Raw genomic sequence first — 18,420 nt, 5'->3', positions numbered from 1 at the left:
AAGAATATCGGCCAGCCTGTTTCTCTGAGTATTGCATTCACCCATGTTAGAGCAGGGCAGACAGGCAGTGGCTTCTTGACCAAACTTCTGTTACCTGTTGTACTGCCTGTATGACATGAGTAGAGGTAAGTGCTCTTGTTACATGTAAGTGGTAACCTAGTTTCATTGCTGATTGCCTTGTGCTTAATCCCAAATACAAGCACTTGTTAGTTTTTCATAATGCTGTTTGATCATCCTTGTACTTCTGTCAGATGTTTCCCTGGTCAACACTGGAAATAATGTAACCAATAACTGAAATAAACTGATTAGTCCATCAGTCATTCTTCTGATATTCTATTAAAATGAAGCAGTAGATAGCACAGAGTGCACATTCATTGGTTTACTACCTATCTCAGTTCTAATAAATCCTGGAACGTCATCCCATTAGCACTGTGACAAGAACACTCCCTAAAACCATTTAAAACTCAAGTCCTACTTACTCAGTTGCCCACTCTACATGTATGATGTTCCTGTATAATCTCAGCATCCTTAATGTCACCACTCTTTTATGTAACTGGCCATAGTACAGCTACTTCTTCACAGTCTCTACTATCTGACCAGCATATACCCCTCACCACTACTATCTCTAGCTCCCTTTTACCTGGGCTTTTTCAATACTCCATCTTTTGTAACCTTCTTCATCCTGTAATTACTTCACTGTCTCCTACTCAATATCTATTTACAGCTGAATCCATTTGAAAGTAGCAAAGACTGTTATAAGCTTGACATTAGCTCATATTTTACTGCATTCTCATTCATTTTAACCGACATGTTTTCATTAACTGTCATATCATTGCTATTGTATGTGCATTCACTTACATTTCTATGTGCGTGCTTTTAGTATTTTTGATTAACTGTGATATCATTACTGTTCTATATACATGTACATTTGAACATTTCTCCCTGAGCCTCTATTGAAAATGGGACCTGTACCAAGTCAGATTTTCCCAGTAATAAATGCAGTAAATAAAATAAATACTAGGCTTTTGATTGGATTAATTACCTTCACCCTAGCTACTAAAGTTCTCCTAAATGCTTAAAAGTCATTAAGAGCTAGCGTTACCACCAGTCCAACTTTGCGAGGGACAGTCCTTCTTTGGGCAGTTGTGTCCTGACCAAATATATTAAACGTGGCAAATGTCCTGAGATTGTAGGACATAATTATGTCCCATATGCAATGTAATAGTTGCATACAGTAGTTCTTTCTGTATCTAAAATACCTACATGTTACAAGAAACAGGATAAGCTACTAAACTGCTACAAGAATAAGCTTATAATTAGGCAAGAAAGGAAAGTTCTATCCCTTGTACTGACCGTGGGTTTGTGTCGGCCTGTAAAATCTGATGTGTGTCCCGAAATTGTCCCACTATAGCCATATGAAAAGGTGGCAACCCTATTAAGAGCAAATATCCCTACTTGCTGTTTCTTTCTGTGAGGGTTAGAGGAGAATAATTTATGCCTCCAACAGGTTCTGTTTATGTTATGGTGGAGGTTTAGTATTTTCAAGCTGGTGTTCATAGTGTTAGCTGTTTTGTAAGTGTGCAAGAGATCACACAGGATTGGATCAGCTGATGCTTTGTAGGCAAGGTAGTGGCTACCCTAAGTGGCTAAGAGTCTGTTAAGAGTCTGTATGAAACTGAGAAGATAGATGGTTCCTTAAGGTGAACTGCATAGCACTAGGATGCCATGCCATTGTCAGTCTCCTTAAGGTGAACTGCATAGCACTAGGATGCCATGCCATTGTCAGTCTCCTTAAGGTGAACTGCATAGCACTAGGATGCCATGCCATTGTCAGTCTCCTTAAGGTGAACTGCATAGCACTAGGATGCCATGCCATTGTCAGTCTCCTTAAGGTGAACTGCATAGCACTAGGATGCCATGCCATTGTCAGTCTCCTTAAGGTGAACTGCATAGCACTAGGATGCCATGCCATTGACAGTCTCCTTAAGGTGAACTGCATAGCATTAGGATGCCATGCCATTGACAGTCTCCTTAAGGTGAACTGGATAGCACTAGGGTGCCATGCCCTTAACAGTCTCTGTGAGGAAGTCCTTTTTCTTTTCAAGATGAGTGCTATGTCAGGGCAGATAATACCAAAATGGACATTATATTCTATTATGGGTCTGAGTGGAGGAGTAGAAAAGAATAACAACTTCCTTCAACCTGTAAGTTATACCTTCGGCCATCAGCAAGACTAGAATGAAGTACTTTATTACAACTGTCAATGAATGGTGGTAAAACAATAGTTAATTTTCTAGAAAGGTGTTCAGATTGCTAATGAACGTGTTAGTTTTAAGAATTGGATCATCTGTATGGTAAGTGTATGGGTGCTCATGGTTCCCAAAGGAAACCGTACTGCATTTCTTCTCATGTAGCTTTAGGTCTCTATCCTAGCACCATTTGTTTTCACATATTACACCTTCTTAGAGGATCTGAGAGTCCAATGAAAAGTTTAAGATAGCTTCAGGTTTGCAATAATCTGTAAACTTGGTCAGCCACGGACCCATGGCATCAGCTTTGACATCAGAAATGTAAATACCAAACAGAAGCAGCTCCAATACAGATCTCTGAAGGACAGCACTAATAATAAGCTTTTTGAATGAGAGCATGCCCACTAGACTGATAGACTGTGTTCTTTTAGTGAGCCAGTATGCTATTAAGTGGGTAACATCAGCAGTTACATTTAGTTTGATGGGTTTGTCAGTAATGTCAGCATGTGGCATGGTGTCAAAGGCCTTCACCAGATCAAGGTACATAGTGTGCAGTGTTTTGCCTTCACACAATACCTCATTGATTTTTTTTTTTCAAAGAAGCCCACTACGTTTAGGAAGCAGGATCTTCCTTTTGCAAACCCAAACTAGTTTGGGTTCAGGGATTGTTAAGCTGTTCTCCTTGCCTCAGGCACATAGCCAGTTGAGATGCTGAGGTTAAACACATTTAGCAGCAAGTTATTAAGGCTATGCTTAGTACTGACAAGAAAGCAACCAGGCACATTGTCAGCACCCATACTGCTAGTGTTCCTGGCTTTGAAAAATACCTAAAGGACCTGCTGTGTGAGCATTTGAGAGGCAGGTACAGGCACTGATGTTATATGGGGGAGTGTTTTACAGAAATGGAAGGGTAAAATTTGAGCTAACTGTCCAAGTACATTGGCTACGTCCTTCGGGGCAGAGTGTCTGTTATTATTTATCTCTTCAGAGCAGTGCTAGGTTTTGCTTCAAAGATTTCTGACATAGTTGCAAAAGGCTTTGTGGATGTCATACAGTGATGGTGATTTTAAGATTATACTTAACTCTTCAGCATATGAGAGACCAGTTGGCATAATGGTTAAGGTCTTCACCCCCCCCCCCCATGAACAAGGTGCAAGGTTCGATCCTGACCGCCAACCAATGCCGCTTTGAAGTTTGCATGTTCTCCCTGTGTCTCCGTGGAGTTCCTCCCACATCCAAAAAACATGCTGAGTGTTTCTGTCTCAAACACACCAATGAATGGGGCAGCAGCACAGACTCTACATTATGCCCTATAGGAGGAGTAGTTGTACAGACCAACCGCTTTGGTCATCTACTGTGGTGTGCAGTATCTTCAAGATAGGAGAACATGGATCACACTGTGCACCGTGGCAGAGCTAGCCACTTGACTGTGTAAAATATGCTATGGAACAACTTGTTACCACTCCCACAAGAGGGGAAAACATACTGGACCTGATCATCACCAACATGGGGACTCTATGCTCCAGACCAGAAGTGTATCCCTCACTGGTAAGATCAGACCATAAACTAATCTCACTAGATATTCACATCCCGACCCCAGCCCCTGCCCAGAAAACCACAGTGAAAAACTTCTCTAAAGCAAATTTCACACTCCTCAAAACTGAGGTGGAATCCTTCAAAGCCCCCAGGCCTGTGGAAAATATGGCCCAGACCGCAGAATCCTTTATAAACGCATTCTATGAACACCTTCATGAATGCATGGATCATGCAATCCCAAACAAAACCAAGACCCAATCCTCCAAAGGCAGGCGTCCTGTCTGGTGGACCCCAGCCATAAACAAAACTATACAATAGAAGGAGGAAGCTACTACATGATAGAGCAAAATCCCAAAAAGGGAAGGCATTTCTGATCAGTATTAGCAAAAAACTACGGACACTCATAAAATCATCTAAGGCCAGCTTTGAGAGAAAAATTGCACAGGACACTAAGGATAATCACAAGGCTTTCTTTAGTTATGTTAGGAACCTGGGTGGGAATTCCCAGATATGCTCAGAATTAGTCCAAAATGACAAAAAATACACCGAACCCACAGACATTGCCAACATCCTAGCTGACAGGTTCAGCGCAAACTTCTCCCCCCCTTCCCCACCAAAAGGGCAAATATCTATCCCAGCAGAGTGCTGCCCCTCTGACATCTCAGATGCTCAGGTAAGAGCTGCCCTCTCCAAAGCAAAAAACACAGCATCAATGGGACCAGACGGAGTCTCGGGCTGCGTCCTACATGAACTCCAAGAAGAACTAAGCCCAAACATAAAACTACTGTTCAATCTCAGCCTTACTACAGGATATGTACCCAAAGAGTGGCGTACAACAACAGTGGTCCCTCTCCACAAAGGTGGTGCCTCAACGGATCCTGGAAACTATCACCCCATAAGCCTGACTAGCTTGGTCTGCAAAGCTATGGAAAGGATAATCATGGACCTCATAAATAAAGATATTGGGGGCCTACAGACACTGGATCCTACCCAGTTCGGCTTTGTTAAGGGCAGATCCTGCTTTTTAAACCCGGTCAATTTCTTTGAAACAGTCACCAAGGCCATTGACGAGGGAAAGGTGGTCCACACAGCCTACCTGGACCTCGCGAAAGCCTTCAATACAATACCCCACTCGGGCATTATAGATAAGCTCACCAGCTTAAATATAAACCCCTATGTCACTAGATGGGTTGCAAACTGGCTCAAAGACAGAACCCACATGGTTAGAATTGCTGGAGCCATGTCAGACTCAGTTACAAGTGGCATACCACAAGGCTCAGTCCCGGGACCTCTCTTGTTCGGTATATATTTCTCAGAGGTACAGGCCAACACGGAAGGACTGTGGCTGACCAAGTTCGCAGATGACTGCAAATTGGGCACCATAATCAACTCTCCAGCCGACACAATCATCCTACAAAAGAGCCTCATAGAAACAGACAACTGTGCCAGAGCCATGGCCTCAAGCTAAATGCCAAAAAGTGTATAGTCATCCCCTTCTGCAAAAACAAAGTGCCCACAAATTACCACATAGATGGTAATCCATTAAGTACGGAAGAAGTAATTAGGGACCTGGGGACCCAAGTTGATAGCAATCTCTCATTCGACAACCATGTGGCCAAAGTGGTTAGAAAAACATTTTATATAGCCCACCTAATCATGAAGGGATTCACATCTAGATCAGGGGAGGTCATTGTGCCTCTTTACTCATCCCTCATTAGGCCCATAATTGAGTACAATGCCCCTTTTGGGATGTACCTTACCAGACACCTGCAGCAACTGGAAAGACCCCAAAAGTACCTCACCAAGAGGATCAAAGGGCTCAAAGAGATGCCATATGCTGCCCGGTTAAAGAAACTCCAGCTCTACTCAGTGGCATACCGCCTGTTCAGAGGTGATCTGTGCCTGACGTATAAAGCCATGTCCAACCCGGAATTAATGGACATGCTGCACCTCAGAAAATCCAAATCCCATCAAGCTATGTGCTCGAAAGACATGAACCTCAGCACTGAAATAAATAGGACATGCAGGAGGGACAGATTCATAACCCAGAGGCTCCCTTCACTCTGGAATAAAATCCTAGTCCAGGTTAGGCAGAGTCCCTCATTGACTCTCTTCAAGAGGAATCTTGATGAGTGGATGGTAGATCGTAGATTTACTCCAGGTATCACTTCTGTGTCACTGTTAGACAGAGGCACAGTATACTAACCTCGAAAAAGGGCATAGCAAAATTCATTTAAAATGGGTGGCGAAAGCCAAACACACTCTGGCTAGGCTTGTAAATGCCCTGGGGCAGATAGCCTAGTATGAACCTATGAACCTATGGCTGTAGGTGATTCAGTCATGTTGACTAATGTCACCAAAATGTGCATGGGTAGTTACCGGTGATAAGTGGGTTGAGGACCCGGCCTACTCCAACCTATGCCAGGGATCCATGCTAATGGTGGGAGGGGTATATGTGCCCCTATTGGCCAGTGTGTGCCCGCCGTAAAGCCCAGCAGCCCTGGGTCAATAAACTTATGGCCAGCCGGTGTCTAGTTGTCTAGCCTGGGTTACCGGGGATAGCTCTGTTGAGCGAAAGCTGGACTTAAAACCAACCAACCTGTCAAACATGAACTGAGAATTGCTACACGTAATATAAGTTCATAGACAGGATGCAGCTTGGAAGTGGATGACATGATGATGAGGAGGAGGCTGGACGTCCTATGTATCCAAGAGATGAGATGGAAGGGCAGTGCAGCAAAGCCACTTGGCTTGGGATCCAGACTTTACTACTCAGGAGAGAGACAGGCTAGAAATGCTGTAGGGATTGTAGTGAAAGAGAGGCTTCAGAAGGAAGTGAGGGATATCATCAGAATTAATGACAGACTCATGGCACTCAGACTCCAGTGTAATGATGGGGCAGTATTCATAATCTCAACCTATGCCCCACAGCAGGGTTGTGATAGTGAGGAAAAGAGCGCATTCAGACAGCAGTTGCAGTACCTGCTAGATAAAGCATGACAAAACATGAATTAGTGTTGATAATGGGTGACTTGAATGTACATATTGGGACAGACAGAACAGGATATGAGAACTGCCTGGGTCCACATGGATTGGGCAACAGGAATAAAGAGGGAGAAGCCATTCTAGACTTCTGTCTGGCAAATGGCTTAATAGTAGCCAACAAATGGTTCAGAAAGAGAGACAGTCACAAGATCACATACAAGAGTAGCCAACATGCAACTCAGGTAGACATCTTCCTTGTAAGGAAAAGGCACCGGGATAGAATCCATGATTGCAAAGTCATCCCCAGCGAAACAGTTGGCCACAAGCATAAACCAGTAGTTGCTACAATCAGCTGCAAGCAGTTGTCAGAGAAGGCTCTAAGGTCAACAGAGACCAGGCTGAAGACCTGGAAGTTGACTGGAGAGAAAGTACAGCAATTCAAGGAATTACTCAGGGCTCTAGCACCCCAAGAAGAGGAGGAAATAGGTGGAGTTGAGCAAGAATGTCAGTGCCTAAAACAGCATGTGTTAGGACTACAGAAAAGATATGTGGCCGAGCCAGGTATGGAAATAAGGTACATAAGGAAAGCTGGTGGTTGAATGCAGAAGTGCAGGAAGTAATCAAAAGAAAGAAGGAGTGCAGGAAGAAGTGGGAGATTGAAAAGACTGACCAAGCTAGGAAGGACTACTGGTTGGCTAACAAAGAAACTAAGAAAGAAGTTGCAATAGCAAAGAACAGGGCATTAGAGGCTACTAACCAACTGCTGGAAAGTAACTCAGTAAGTGGCACAAAAAAACTATATCAGGCTACAAGCAAAGACAGAAAGATAAAGAATGTAGTCAGACACCCTTCATAAGGGATGCAAGCAACAACCTGTTCACCAGTCCACAAGACATCAGAGGAAGATGGAAGGAGTTTTCCAGCACCTTCTGAATGCAAAAAACCCTACAGATGTTGTACTGCCCCAGAAACAGCCTATGATGAGAGAAGAAGAGGAGCCCACCCTAGAAGAAGTAAGAACAGCAGTAAGGAAAATGAAATTAGGGGAAAGCAAGCTCAGATGAGGTTACAACATATATGATGTGCTTGGTGAGATAGGGGAGAAATGGCTCCTGAGGGTACTCATAGTGTGGAGAGAAAGGCGTATTCCAGATGACTGGAGAATAAGCATACTCATGCCAGTGTACAAGAACAAAGGGGACATCTATAACTGTGGGCAGTACAGAGTCATCACATTGCATGAGTGTTCTGGAGAGGGTGATTGATAAACAGATAACTCAGAGTAGTAGAATCTAAGATGGGAGATGAGCAGTTTGGTTTCAGATAAGGATGCAGCACAACTGATCTGATGTTTGCAGTTAAAGAGATACTTGAGAAGAAGCTAGAGATGAGGAGACAGTCCAACTGGGCATTCCTAGACTTGGAGAATGCATGTGACAAGGTCCCAAGAAAGCTGATCTGGGCAGTACTGTGGTGTTATGAAGTCCCAGAAACATTGGTAGAATTAGTGCAGGTTATGTACAAAGACCCAATGACTCAAGTACGAACAGTGTTTGGCCTCACAGAAGGGTTCCCAGTGGGAGTGGGTGTACACCAGGGTTCATCTCTGAGCCCACTGCTATTCATACTGGTGATGATTAGCAAACAGATTGGAGGGGGACAGATCAACAAAGTTGCTCTATGCAGACATTGTGGCATTACAGGCAGACTGTGAGCAAGAACTTCATCAAAGGCTAGGAGAATGAAATGCAAAACTGAAGGCACATGGGATGAAACTAAGCACAGATAAGACAGTGGTAATGGCAGTAAATTGGGGTAACCAGAAGAGGCTGAGAATAGAGATAGAAGGGAATATAGTGGAACAGGTAAATAGCTTCAAGTATCTGGTAGGGGTGGTTCAGGACAAGGGAAGTCTGAATGAAGAGGTCAAAGCTAGAATCAGAGGGGCTGCAGCCAACTGGCATAGTGTGTCAGGTGTAGTCTATGACAGAAGAATGCCAAAGAAGCTGAAAAGTAAGGTGTACAAGACAGTGGTGTGACCAGTACTACTGTATGGTACAGAAACCTGGGCAGTAACGGCAGAACAGTTGAAGAAGCTAGAGGTGATGGAAATGAAGTACCTGAGAAGGGTGGTAGGATGCACACTGTTGGACAGACAAAGAAATGAGGATGCAAGTGCAGAAGCCAAAGTAGCTCCAATTGCAGAGAAGATCAGAGAACAGATTACGGTGGTTTGGACACATGCAGAAAAAAGGCAGAAGGCAATCTGGTGAGGAAGATTTGGGACAGACAGGAAGAAGGTAAGAGGAAGTGAGGATATCCAGCAAAGAGGTGGATGGATTGTGTGAAAGAAGATCTGCGACAGTCAACCATGAGTGTTGAAGAAGGCAGGAGTGTGGCACTGAATCGATAGAGCTGGCGACAGTTAACACAATACCCTGACCCCATGTAGGAAAAAAAAAAAATGGGCTGATGATAATGACGATGACTTAACTCTTGGGGGATTAATGGTGATATTGTAGTTGAGGGCCTCACCGGTTCCTTTCGCGCAGAAGTGGGCGAGTCGCAAATTGAGTGACAACTCAGTCTGCATATTACTTGGGGTTTTTGACAAACTGGCAATAAATTCTATATATTTTTTTTTAACATTTTAGGTTGATTAAAACTTGCCGTTATACACAGTATGTGCATATCAAAGTTCAGTCATGCTGCAACACCCTGTAATACTTAAAGACTTAGACTTAACCACACAACTGAGTAAAAGAAAGAAGAAGCAGTTACACTTCGTACAATTGTGTGCTGTACTGACAGCACATAACTGTTCAAAGTGTCAATATGAGATTTTGGTGACTGTTTGACTATTAAAAGCACTGTGACAACGGAAACATTTAGTTTAAATAAGAAGCTATTACGTTGTATCAAATCCATAATTTAGCAGTTGGTAGTCCTCTTAAGAAACTGAAATACCCCAAGGTCGAGAAAGTGTTTTTTTGTTTAAATGTCGTTCAAGCCATACCAGTAATTTACTTCAGTTTACTGTTATATTTACTGTCCTATTACAACGTCAAGTGCACTTTTTTTTTTCTTCGGTTGTACATTCGGAGGGAATGCATATTCATGAATGACATATCACGGGGGTGGGATTTGGGCGTGGCTTTCTACTGCGCATCTGGTGAGGCCCTCAACTACAGTATCGCCGGATTAATTTTGCTTGTAAGTTCCTTATTTATCCTACTAAGCTCACATTTTGGTGAATGAGGTACTCAGTTTGTTCCTTTGTGCAATGAGTTGTTTTTCCTTTTGTTGTATAGTTTGTTTATGCTAGGAATCTGCCATCGTGGTTTGTTCCTAAACTTAACATTACATTTATTTATTTCCGTTTGCTTCACAGGTAGATGGACTAGTTTAAATGGCAACAACTTTAACAAAGTACTGCAACATTTAATCACGTAGAAGACCACAGAAAAATATTACAGCAGCAGTTGGAATTCAAAAGAAATTAACAGTGACATTAATGATACATATTTGTCTATTCCGAGAGACTGGTACTAGACTAGCTAGCTGGTGTGCAGCCTTAGGAGTATAAATAAATATGTACTCAAATAAATGCATTTCACATAAAAATAGTTATTGGCATGTGCGTCCATCATATGAAAAGCATTATTAGCATGTAAAACCTTTATCAATAAGTAATCTAAGTAGCAGTGTGTCTGAAATGATAACTGGACTGGGTTTCAAGTAAAATACATGTTTTGCATATACCCAGTTAAAGCAGATGATGATGGTGAATAGTAAAATGATTTAACAAAATTAATCTCATTTCCCTAATAACTGCAGTGGTGGTGCTGCGGTAGCATTGTCACCTCACAGTAAGACGTTGTCCTGTTCGATTCTCAGCTAGAGTGTCTTCTGTGTGGAGACATGCGTGAATGGGCGTACCTTCGTTGAAGGTTGTGCGTCAGAGCTGGCAACTCTGTACGTAAAAATCTACTGCCAATCATTAGCGGTCCGGAGTTCCACTGTGGCGACCCCTAACCGGGAAAAGCCGAAAGACACAACAAAAAATCTCATTTCCCTAATGATCCAATAGTGTCTGTAGCTTTACTGCATCAGCCACGGTCTTTTAAGCATTTAATATTTACTAGTTTTGATTAGATGTGACTTTAGAGAGTTTCAAATGCTAATAGTTCAGTGGGCCTTTTGTTTTCCTCAGGAATGGTATTAAAGATGGCTGGTGTTATTTTTCAGAAGGCTCTTTCGGTGTTAACATGAAAGGGGATCTAGCTGGCTGTAATTCGGCAGTGTTATCAGAGGTATTAAAGTGAGGTCTTTTGAAATGGTATAGAGGTAGAGATTAGCTATGCTTGAGAAGTTTGTAGGTGAATGTGTTTAGAAATAATCAGGCTGTAGCTTGAATGGGAAGTCAGTTACATTTTGAAATAATGAGGCAATGGTGGCTCCTTGAAGTTTAACAGATAGATAAATCTGTGAGTCTTATCTTCTGTGGTCTGAAGTATGTTAGTGCTACATTGAGAGCTGAGGGTTCATAGATAAGTACTAGGCTAGCTGTCCTTATGTGCCATTTCATGCACAGACAGTTTCCCTTTTTGTGCTCAAATTAACCTGTGGTCAATAATTGTATATTAACCATAATTACAGTAAGTGGGATCATACCATAGATGATTTGAGGGGACCCATGCATGGGATGAACCATTTAGATGCTGCCTCTGTCCATTAGTAGCATAGGGGGCAGTCCTGGGTAGGTTTGCCACCTTTTAAGTGGGCCAAAGTGGAACATGGGTTGTGTGGTTAATAGGACACTGACACTTTATCCCCATGACGTCACCACGGGAGGGGTGAAGGAGGTGCAGTTATTGGTGCAAACAGTGTGAAGTTACTACAGCACACTGAAATTTAAGTTATGCAGCTATAACAGTAAAAGTGAGGCATTACTGCAAAAACAGTCATGTAGCTGCAACAGTAAATAATTTAAAGCACACACTACACACAACAAACAAATGAATATGTTTATTTAAAAAGGGAAGACTCTCTTTTCTACAGATTATACTAACCATAACTAGAGGAAACCTAAAAAAATCTACATACTGCACACAAGCACACTCACATTTTTAAATTCTTATAATTAAGGGTAGGTTTGTTGTAAATTAAAGCAAAAAACTAAATTTTACTAAGTATACCAAATAAAACTAATCTCAACAAGAAAACTAAAATTAATATATGTATTCCACACAGACAACACACTAAAATAAAATATTTTTTTAAATGTGTACTTTGCATTTGCTGTGACAGCATGAAGTGACCCGTTTGAGTATTTGAATGAAAGTCACTACATTTCATCCGATAATTTATACTCACCATTAGCTCAGCTTTTAACACATCCACACTACAAAGATTTTGCACATCTGTCCATTTGTTTTTAAACAAAGAAAAAACTCAACAAATTCAGTGGATGTTGGTATAGATAATACTCTAGCAATTTTGGGGCACCTTTTTAAAAAGTTTTAGCCACTTTTTTCCTGGTGTTAAGCCTGTGGTACATATTTCATGGCAAAAGGGCTTGATTGTTAAGTAGTCTTAGAAAAGACTGTCATCTGTGTCCTGCAAACTGAGGGCAGTGGTCACACCGAATAGGTCACTGAATGCAAAGGGCTCAAATAAAGATAATTTAGACAGTGTAAACAAGTAGTTGTTTTCTTTAAAATCAAACTACTGTTCTACATACTTAACTTCTGCCTCCAAGAACATGCTTCAGCTTGTTGAAAGAAGTGCTATCTAATGAGTTCATAAGTAAAGTGCCCTACGTTTTCCACTAAAGAAAGCTTCTTCTGCTCTTGCCTGCAGTTTCTTCTTGAGTGAGGGACTATTGCTGAAAATGTCACCATGGCAGTAAGTGCTGCTTTTTCCAATATTCTTATGTACTCATTGAAATCCATGAGAACGGCACTAAGAAAATGCAAATAGTACTGGGCACTGTAGGCAGTCTATTCTTCCCACGCTTATTATCTGAAAAAACTGCCATATCTGTTGGAGGGGCTCCTCTTCTCTGTTGAAGAGGAAATATGACTGGAGCACTAGAAGATGTTTTTACTCTCTCACTAGCTGGCAGGAGTGACAGCCACCTTGTTGGCACATGTCTTAGAAGAGTCTCAAATTCTATGCCACAGAACTTAAAAAAATAATTCAAGTCTCAGGTCCTTGTGCCAGAATCTGAGATGCGATTGAAAAGCTTCATCACAAAAACTTTTATTTCATAAGATAGATGAACAGCAGATTGTATGGAAGCATTATGAGTTATGTGGGCACCACAGTTAGCCTTCTGGAGTGATGAGCACTTTTTTTTTAAATCTGGTATACATTCCAGATTTCTTTCCATAGTTTACATTGGCATTATCAATTCCATATTCTGAAATGTTGTTCCAGGGCAATGACTGCTTTTCCATTATGTTAGAAATTTGTTGTGATTTGACTTGGGCAGATTCATCTGGGTCTTCAGAAGTCCAAAAAGCCATTCACCACCCCTTCTTCTTTGGAAAAGTACCACACAAGTGGAAATAATTTTATGTTTCTCTTGCTGGAAGTGTCCAATGAGATGGCAAATGAAGTGCAAGTCATCTAAGAGTGTGGTCCCAGAACATTTTCAGTAATGGCTTCAGCCTTGATCCTTCCAGAAGATAATTTATTTGCCACATCCGAGTCACTGTACGACTGGCTGGCCAGTTTTACTGTACAGTCCAAACTGTTATGGGAGATATTATACTTAACTGCATGAAACACCTCAGACATTTCTACTGCAATGAACTTAAGTTTTGCTCCTTCAGGGTTCATGTTCCTTGCCCCCACTATGTCATCAGATGACTTGATATTGCTGGTAAAATAGTAGCCTTGTGTTGTTCAGTTGCCTTATATCATGTGACATCTTTTCTTTCACCATGGCCGACCAGGAATTCATTTTTTGCAGTACCTACAGAATGCTTTTACATTATTGCATCTCTCCATCCAATCAAATTCCATTTTCCAGACATCCTGCCTCTTGCACATTCTCTTACTGGTAGTAGACAGTGATGAAGCTGCTGCTCTCTTCATTCCTGAGTCTCTACTTACCTGATATACAACACATTTAGCAGAACTGTGTTAGAAAGAAGCGGTGACATATTATAAATTGGCATTTGAAAGAACTGACTTGGAAAACACTGGCATCTGAAAGAACTGACTTGAAAAACACTGGCATGAAAAATAACAGTATATGAAAGAACTGGCTTGAAAATCAGTGACATAAAATATGGCATATAAAAGAACTGGCTTGAAAAAACAAGGCATCTGAAAGATGGCTTAAAAAACATGGTGTATGAAAGAACTGGCTTTAAAATCGGTGACATGAAAAATATGGCATATGAAAGACCTGGCTTGAATAATAACGGCATGAAAAAAAAACATAATTTGAAAGAAATAGCCTGAAAAACACCAGCATGAGCACTGCATGTAAAACCGGTATGAAAAACACTGACAATTTAAAGAACTGGTTTGAAAAACATGGCATCTGAAAACTGCCATCTGAAACATGAAACAGTCTGCAAGCAGGTAGTTCTACCTGGTCTAGGATATAGATTTACTGAAGACCTGAGCAATGGAAGAGAAAAAAAAATTCTAACATTACAGACCATTTAAAAAGGTAGAATGTTAATGATGTAATGGCACAATAGATCCCACAGCTAAGTGTGGGAAACAGAGTATAAAGGATTAGTCCAGATAAAATCACTTTAGCCAGCAGATCTAGGAGATTTTTTCTCTGTCTGATACCCTCCCTGTGGAAGGACTAAAGACACCTTGTTGAAATTTACATAGTTTATTCAGTAAAGCAGGTAAGCAGGTAGATGGATGAGTGTTCTTGTTTTAATATATTACATTCAACAGGTCAGTTATTTAAAGGCAGTTGCAGACGATGGTGGGCGGGTCCGTGGGAGCTGATTGGAGGAAAATCTAGGAGATAGAGCCAATCCCAAAGCTTAGAGGTTAGTCAATTATTTGAATATTCCTGAAAGACCCATGAGAGTTTACCAACTTGACAGCCTGTGGAACCTAATTCTTAGTTAAAAGGTTTTATTTTTATTTTTAACTTTTAACAAACAAAACATGACAACACGCTATGAGCTACAACTGTAGAACTATTTTTAAGAAAACACTTTCGCCTGAGCTTCATCAGGTCCATCTAATACAGTGGTTTACACTTTGATCATTGAAAATGCTTGCTTTTACGAGACTATCATCAGACTTTATTAGTCTGTTTTGTCACGCATTTAAAATGAGAGGCTGTGTCTACATCAATGGGGCTCATATTCCTTGGAGCCAAGTATGAAAGCTTTATTACCAACCTTTTTCCAGCTGTGACTTCCCAGACCATGGAAGTTTCCATTTCCACATTTTGGACAAGCTCACTATGGGTTCACTCGAAGGAAAAAAAATGTGATCCTTGAAAAAATGGAGTTAAAGGGAAACTCCACCCTATAACTAAAAAAAAAGTTTGTTTTTTTTTCAGTCTATCTTTGTTTCTAGACCTATTTTAACACCTCAAAATCATTTGCTAAGTGCTTTATTTGTAATTTTAGCCTGTTTACCACAACATGGCTACCAATGGGGCTTGATATAGCAACGTGATCTTCTTCTGGTTCAACCCTTTCTCTTTCCCATAAAGCATTTCAAGTCTTCTTTCTATGACTCGTGCCAGACATAAGGAAGTAACTGTGAATTCCCATGCCATTGACATATAGTGGGAAATGTGTGACTCGCTGTCATTTTGTATTCCTTCTGTAAGAGGGCTGCTTCTTTTCTGTTGATAATCACACTCATTTATGTTTTGCTCACAGCTTCTGTTACACTATACTTTAAAGTTATCTAGCTGCAGTCAGAGAAGTAACTAAATTGGAGGCTTTTGTTCTAGGTGTTCTTTTCTGGTCCAACATGAATTGACAGTCCCCTCCCCCCACAGTACTGCAGAGGTGTTAAAACTGTCACTGCAATTGACAGCTCAGCATTGAAAGGAAGGGACTGCCAATCTAACATTCTTCCCCTCTGCCTGCAATAAGAATTATTTGTTTATTTATTTATTTTTTTCCATAATAAATCTTTATTGTTATATTATTTTCATACACAAGTAAAAACAAACACAAAATTTTAAGAAAAAAATACAAAACAAAGGACTACTAACTAATATCACTATCACACCAAACAAATATACAATATTTACCATAATGCTTCCATGTAAACATTAAGAATAGAGAAAAAACAAAAAGTAGTTAATAACATTTCCAGTAATATACAGTTTAAATACAAAATTCTCTCCAAGTTAGTTAGTTAGCCAGCAGTAGAAAGATTTATTTATTTAAACACTTTCTGTTTAATTTTTGGAAGCAAGTTTCATAAAATTCTTGAGTCTTTCAGTGTGTTTTATTACTGGTGACTTTTAATTTAACACTATTTATGTACACAAGACATTATAATGTTAACTTATTTATGCATGCCCATTTCTTTCTGAGGAACAGCTGTCTTGTGACATGCATTTTTTGTGATTTCCTGACATTCTTCTCGTCTGCACATTTTCTGAATTACAGCAAAACAGTAATTTGCATACCTGGCTCCATGATACTGGCACGGTAAAAGAATGTACTGAACACTAACTCTATTCTACAGGCTATGCAGTGATTTTTTTTTTTTTTTTTTTGTGGGGGTTGCTTACTGAATATTTTAGGAAACTGCATAAAAATTCAAAGGTGGCTATTCTAGGGTGACCCTTTGTCACCGCTGCTATTCTGTCTTGCTCTTAACCCATTAAGATGTTTACTTAACAGCTTAGGTCATGTATCTAATTCGGCTCCTAGAAAACAACAAGGTTAAAGACTTCTCATCTTCACTTTGTCCATGATTTAAAACTGTTACATTGTGGTTGAGCCTGGAGTTGTCCTTTAACTACACAGATAAACACACACAAACACATAGTAATGACCATGCGTGTGACATCCACTTTTGCTATAGAGTCAAACATGTTCAACCCTGCAAGGGGCAAATTTACATATACAGCTTAGTGTGAAATGGTACCGTTTACTAAATGGTTTGAAGGACGATTAATGGGTGTTTATATACAATTTCACAGCAGGAAACAGATAAATAAAAAAAATGTGTGTGTACTGACTGTACCCCAGCATGTATTTGGCTGTGAGGCTTCAGACTATATGCATCAATAAATTCCGTCGATAATGATATGCAGGATCAATGGTAAATGACAGTAACAAAAATACCAGTGTAAGAGTTGCAGACATCTGTGACTCCATCGTTGCTGATGTTCATCGTGCATACAGCTGCAGTAATCACATATGGGTTCTCTGCCGTCAGGCGGGTCCTCGGTCGGCCGAATTCCAAAGTCTAGGTCCGGCGTCGGTTGTTGTCGCTTTCTTTCCTGACGTCAGTGCGACAGGGGTATATAAGACACAGCCGACGCCATATTCTTCAGTCTTTTTTGCCACGCGGTGCCCGAAGCAGAAGCAGTTCGCAAGTGCCTGTCGGCCAGCTCCTGAATTTACGAAAAATTGGAAACCGAAGTCTTCTTTAAAGCTAAGTACCCCGTTGGGGAAACTTTTCTTGCCTCAGACCGATGTCAGACAAAGTTAACAATTGTATTTCTTGTGGGAAGCAAATACCGCATAAGGATTTCCATTCCCTCTGCATACCTTGCTTAGGCCCAGACCACGACGTCTCGGGCTGTCGCTTTTGTGTTACTTTCAATAAACGCATTATTAAGCGTCGGGCGGAGTTCGCCCAACATTATTTTGGTAAAGCCTTTGATTATAAAATGTCGTCGGAGACTCCGACTACCGTTTTGTCCAAAAAACGCAAGGACAAGGACCGACATGCGAGGGCCGCAGTCTCCACCGACACCACGCCAAAACCGTCTGCACGTGGTCTGGTTCTCAGTGAGACGCCTATGCAGTCCCTGACTACCGACGACACTTCCTTGGCGGTGTCTTCTGTAACCGAGACCGCAGGTGCCTCGGCCCTTACTCAGACTTCAACCACCGAAGCCACGGTGAGTGTTGAGCCTCCTAATGTGGACAGGTCCACTTCCACCCAGGGTGTCTTTAGACCCTCATCTTCCTTTTCCATTAAGGCCTTTACTAAGTCCAAATCAGCCATGCATCCCAAGAGGCCTGTTGCTCAGGGCCCATCTCCAGGCCCCATGCCTAAAAAGCAGATGCTTAAAATGGCTGAGGATTTAATTACTCTGATCAGGGGTTCCCAACCCCCTCCAGACAAGAGACCCAGAGTGGAGGAAGATTCTCCCTCTTCTGAACAGGGCTCCATTTTCTCAGAACATTCTGATGTAGAGGAACACTCGTACTCCCCTTATGAAGATTCTGATGCAGAACAGTCCATTCCTTCTGTATCTCCCCCAGAGGATTTTTCTTTTGGGGAAACCTTGCACACCTTGAGGGAACACTTCCATTGGGAAGGCCAAGACTTTTCTGATTCCAAGAAAAGGCTTAGGGAATTTCTTTTGTTACCTCAACACAGACTTCTGGCTATACCTCCTGTCTTGGACATACTTGTTGATGTTTACTCGGAGGCTTGTCTTAACCCGGAT

General features: G+C 41.3%; 1 protein-coding gene across 1 annotated transcript in view; it reads left to right on the top strand.

Moving 5' to 3' along the window:
• SGPP2 (sphingosine-1-phosphate phosphatase 2) overlaps positions 1–18,420 on the top strand; it is a 1,416,879-nt gene that overhangs the window by 830,173 nt on the left and 568,286 nt on the right. The gene's annotated exons all lie outside the window — the stretch shown is intronic.

This window comes from Protopterus annectens, chromosome 4.part1, assembly GCF_019279795.1.
Source record: "Protopterus annectens isolate FY-2018-M chromosome 4.part1, PAN1.0, whole genome shotgun sequence".
Taxonomy (NCBI): domain Eukaryota; kingdom Metazoa; phylum Chordata; order Ceratodontiformes; family Protopteridae; genus Protopterus; species Protopterus annectens.
This window is presented reverse-complemented; position numbering and strand designations above follow the sequence as displayed.